Raw genomic sequence first — 5621 nt, 5'->3', positions numbered from 1 at the left:
CGTTAACCCCATTTGAGCCTATATCCATTTTTGTTTAAAACACCATGAATGTAACCATTGGCCAAAAACACTTCCTCACCCTGCTCAGAGTCATGAGAATATATTCCAACTGTGTTGAAAAGCTAAGTTTGGGGTAAAAACCCCAAAAGCTCTCAAATCCCTAGAAAGTGCAAAAACAAGAGAAAAGAAAAAGTGATGAATCGAGAAAAAGAAAGAAAAATAAAAATCAAATACTCGATGATTCAAAAGAAAGAAGCACGAAAAAGGGTAGTCGGTAAAAAAATTCAAGAAATAAGAAAAGAAAACCGAGGAAATAAAAGAAACCATACCCTAACCCAAGCCAAGCTACAACCCTAAAGACCTCAAAAGTGTGTGTGTTATGTGTAGGTGATGAGAAAAGAGAGACTATTCAAACTTGTGAGTGATATTGCATACTTCGAATTATGAGTGTAAACAGTTAACCCCGAGAGAATTGGTGAGAATGTGAAATAAGCTGACAGGTGAAACAGTGCTTTAAAGTGGAAGTGTGAATGATAACTTACAAGGAGGGGTGGGACTTGTGGAAGGAAAAGGGAAGACGTTTGCGAATGATCTCAACAGTGGTGGAAAGCATAAAGAATTATGGGGAGTGATACCGAAACATTACTTGGGACAAGCAATGTGCTAAGTTTGGGGTTGTGATCAGTCACCATTTATAGTAAGTTTTCAGTACTGATCCGACACAAAACAGAGACATTTGATATACTGTGCAAGCATTTAAGGTACAATTCGAGTAGTTTTTACTTCCGTTATGTTATTTACGCATTTTTAATCTTTATTAGGTTTTACTTTGTTTATCTTGATTTTATGCGTGGGATAGCTGTATTTTTGTCCGACAGATCCGGGTAGAAGAACCGGAGAACTCAGAACACGACAGTGCGAGAGTTCGGCACGCAAAATATCAGAAAATCCTGGTACAGGAGGCTTGACACGGCCACCCGTGTCACCTGACACGGGCCGTGTCAGGGAAAGGGAAACAGAATAAGAAAACAGTAGCCTGACACGGACACCCGTGTCAACTGACACTGGCCGTGTCAGCCCAAGCCCAATATTTCCAATATTTCCGGGCTTTTCATTCTTCGGGCTTTGTGGAGACATCTTTGGACCTGTCCAACTGCTGCTGGGAACTTTCACTATAAAAAAGAGGTCTTCTGCCAAAGGAAAAATCATCCTGGAGTACAGCAAATCATAGTATTGTGAAGCAATCAAGTATTACAGAGATCAAGGCATTTGGAGAGTGTAACACCCCAAAATTTGCCCTCCTCATTCATGCATTCATTTTTTAGGTCATTTAGCATTTCATATCACATGGCATCATGTCAATCAGAATTAGCTCCAAGAAGCTCGAACGTCATCCAGGACACTTTGTGGGTTCTACTTAGACGATTGGTCAACACAAGGGAAAGACTTGAGGTACTACCAACAGGACCAAATGGGGCCTATTCACCATACAAATTGCCAAGCTTGAAGAAGCAAGAATCTGCTGCTGAGCTGTCATGCTCGCTAGGCGAGCAGATGCTTCGCCTAGCGAAAAGCACTGTCATGCTCGCTAGGCGAGCAGATCCTTCGCTAGGCGAAGGGCGCGCATTTCAGAAAATATCAGAAAGATTTTGGGCTTGAGTTGCCCTCATTTGAGCCCACTACCCACGAAATCAGTCTATAAATACTGAAGTTTCAGTAGAGGATGGACACTTGGAGTTTCAGTGGGGTTTTCACTGGAGTTTCACTGGAGAAGGAGTCCTAAGAATTACTCTGCAGCAATCTTCAGGCAGCTCTGAGAAGTTCACTTTGATTCACACGCTCTTTTGCCTCCGCCTCACGTAAACCCTAACAGAGCTTGGCAAATCCAGCCGTGCCATTCGATCGGTCTCTCTCATCAGGTATGCCTTTGTTCCTACTACTCTATGCCTTGAATTTGAATACTGTGAATGCATGAGGTAACATCAGGTTTTGCCCACGGGTTTATATTTGTGTATGAATATGTGAATAATGACTTGAATGTTTGATAGTTTCGTTTCTGAGAGGAATGCCATAGGGTTTGGAATCCTTAAAATCGTACTGTTATCATTGAAAAATTCAAAACCCGCAGGCGCTCGCTAGCCGCTTCGCTAGACGAGCACGCAGCGAAGCTTCGCTAAGCTTTCGCTAGGCGATGCAGTCGCGAATGTGACAGTATTCGCTTTTCGTTCTGTTTTGTTCTCATCTGTCTTGTGTTGCCATGGCATTGTTTTCTCTTGATTTCATCTTGTTTGTCTAACCCTTTTGTCGAGTTTTTGTGAGGACTCACGCACTCTTGCAGGGATACCATTCGGAGGTTTATTCTGATTACTCGTATTGACTGATTTTCTTTGATGGTCTAGCTGGAGAGATTTCAGGGTTGCTTATCCCTTTAATTGCTGTAACTTCGGATCTTTATCCGTGTGGTAATTTTTTCCCTTTTCTCGTACCTTACCGCTTTCTTAGCTGGAAGACCTCGATAGGAGGCAATGTTTGAGCCCCTTGGTGGCATTTTACTTTAAGATACATATTTTGTGTTTTGTATTCGTATCCCCATAGGTAGCGCGGTTCCTTCGTCAAGGACTGCCTTTTGCCCTTGAGCATCCCAAACCCTAAAACCCAAAGCAACACGTTAACTCCTTCTACTACAGGCGAGTAAGTCTCCAAAGGTCGAGCATCCGGTAGATTGCGTAGTGACGTCGTTCACCCAATAACATAATCCGTAACCCCGTAGTTAGCCGAACTACGGCTTGCTCTGATTCTCATTCCCGATGAGATACGTAGGCATAAGACGCGATGTCTTAGCGAGCACACATCCCCCCAACCCATAGGTCAGCCGAGCTACGAAGACTCTGATTCTCATATTCAGATGAGATACGTATGCAATGGATGCGACATCCGTGCGAGTCATTTCTCTTAACCCTTTTTAGTAAATAAACACATTAGGTAAACCCACACCCTTTAGACAAGAACCACACAAGTGGATCCCGTAGAGTACTACGGATGCGTAGGGGTGCTAATACCTTCCCTTCGCATAACCGACTCCCGAACCCAAGATTTGGTTGCGAGACCCCGTCTTGTCCTTTCCTTTTTCAGGTTTACTTCGAGCGTTTCCTTTCCCTCCTTTGGGATGAATAACGCACGGTGGCGACTCTTCTGTCTTTTTCTTCTTCGCCGGTTGTTTTTTTCGCGTACTGTATTTTTTCAGGTTGCGACAGCTGGCGACTCTGCTGGGGAAAAGAAGTTGACCTCTTGCTGGTCCATCTTCCCTAAGCGAGTCCCTCCTAGCTTGTGTGATTTCTTGTTTATTGGGTGTTCCTGCTTTTGTACATTTATTTACTTACTTGCTTGCATTCATTTGCTGTCTCTGTTGGAGCTGTTGTTTGTTTGTTGGGGTGGGGTGTTCTATGAGAGATAATCCCATTACCCAGGCTTGAGTGTACACACAGGTTTTAGAGTGGATAATCATGAGGCTTGCGTGGCATGTTGCTACGTTAAGTCGTTCATGAAGAACCACACCCAGACGAGGTTTCTTTTGGATATGTTATGTCCTACGGATGTTCCGTAACGACATGATGTTCCTTTAGAAATCGTCGACTCTGGTGACCATTTCCCGAGAACTCAGTCGAGGCCTCTCCTCCGAGACGTGATTATGTTAGCTCTGGTGGGCGCATTCTCGCTGATCAACCCGAGGACCCCGAGACTGGGAACTTGCTTTAGGATGTCCTGTTGAGGGGAGTCAATGGAGACCTTTTGTCTCATAATAATGCCAAACCTTCAGTGGTAAACGTATTATTCGCGACTGAAGGGTTGAAGCTGACGAACTTCTGTTCCTAGAACCTACCAGTGAGGGGCGGGCTAAATTCAGGAAACCTTAACCTCCAACCAACCCGGTTTTCTGGAGCAGAGATATGATCTTATATTATATTCTTCAGTGGGTTTTCTCTTCAGACAGTGCAACCCGACAAATGTTCAAGCAGATACAGCAATCCTGATTGACATGCCACTGCATTGCATTCACATCATCACATCATTTGCATTCATATCATTTAACACATGTTTATCCATTTCAAGGGGGTTTACATCTTCTTCTTGATTCCGGTCGGGGTTTTCTGGTTCTCTTAAGATGGATATTGGCAGAAAGAGACTTGTCGCCTACAAGTTTCCGGTGGTCTGTCTGGAGCCCATCCAACAGTTGATGAAGTTAATGGATCCTGGTTCTCTAGAAAGATTCCGAGAGGATTACGGTTTGATTCTAAGTTTTGTCACGGTTCTTTCCAAAGATCAACATGATGCTCTATTCACACTGCTACAGTTCTATGACCCTCCACTGAGATGTTTCACGTTCCCGGATTATATTTTGGTCCCTACTTTGGAGGAGATTGCCAGTTTTCTCAGAGTTCCTATCAGGTCACAGTTATTGTTCTACAGTTCTGAGTTTCTGCCCGATCTCAGCGTGGTTGCTTCAACCACATATTCGGAGGAATCAGTCTGGAAGGCTAATATGTGTCAGAAGGGAGAAGTTAGTGGTTTTCATCTGAGTTTCTTGCTGGGAGAAGCAAAGAAGAAGCTGGAAGACGGTAACCAGATGGGTTTCAATGCTGTGTTGGCTCTTTGTGTGTATGGGATTGTCTTGTTCCCTAATGTTGCCAAATTTGTAGACATGGACGCAATACGCCTCTTCATGTTGAGAAATCCAGTGCCGACCTTGCTAGGAGATTTCTTTCATTCAGTGCACGACAGAAATGAGAATAGAAAAGGAGGATTGGTGAATTGTTGTGCGCCTTTGTTTTATAAGTGGTTCAGTTCTCACCTACCTAAATCAGGAGCGTTCGTTGATGTCGAGGACTCGTTGAGTTGGTCGAAGAGATTGATGGGGTTGAGAGCTGAAGATATTTCTTGGTGGTCCGACCGGAGCTTGCTTCGGGCAGATATTATTCACAGTTGTGGGAACTTCCCAAATGTTCCGTTGGTAGGAAGAAGAGGAGGAATCAACTATAATCCTTCTCTAGCAGTTAGACAGTTTGGATATGCTTTAAGAACTCCGCCCTTGGAAAAGGATGTGGAAGAATCTCTGTTTTTCCATTCTTCGCCTGATTTGACTGTATCCCGTAAGGCAGCTGAGGCCTGGCTCAAGGTGATCAAGAGAGGAAGAACTGTTCTTGGAAAAGGAAATTGTAGAACTTACCCTCGGTATGAAGATTGGCTTCAAGGAAGAATCGAAGAGTTTGGTCTGCCGTTCCCTATTGAAGAACCTTTGTATCCACCTATTCCTGAGCAGTCAACAATGGTGAGCCGAGAGGAGTACGACAAGTTGAAGAGTGCCATGGAGGGACTTCAAATCGAGAACTCAGAGTTAAGTGAGAAGTTGCAAGACTGTATGCATCAATTCCAGGAGGCAGAATATCAGAAGGGGGAAGCCGTCAGAGTGCAAAAGGAAGCAGAAAGGAAATTTGCTGTGGAGGTGGACTTCTTCAGGAAGACAGACGAAGCCTTGAGATCATCCAGTTCTGAGTTGAGGCGAGTCAAGCAACAGTTAATGGATGCTCATGGTAAATTAGCTGGGTGGCAAGAACAATGGGATG

This window comes from Lathyrus oleraceus, chromosome 5 (assembly GCF_024323335.1).
Source record: "Lathyrus oleraceus cultivar Zhongwan6 chromosome 5, CAAS_Psat_ZW6_1.0, whole genome shotgun sequence".
NCBI lineage: Eukaryota > Viridiplantae > Streptophyta > Magnoliopsida > Fabales > Fabaceae > Lathyrus > Lathyrus oleraceus.
Note: the sequence above shows the minus strand (reverse complement) of the source record.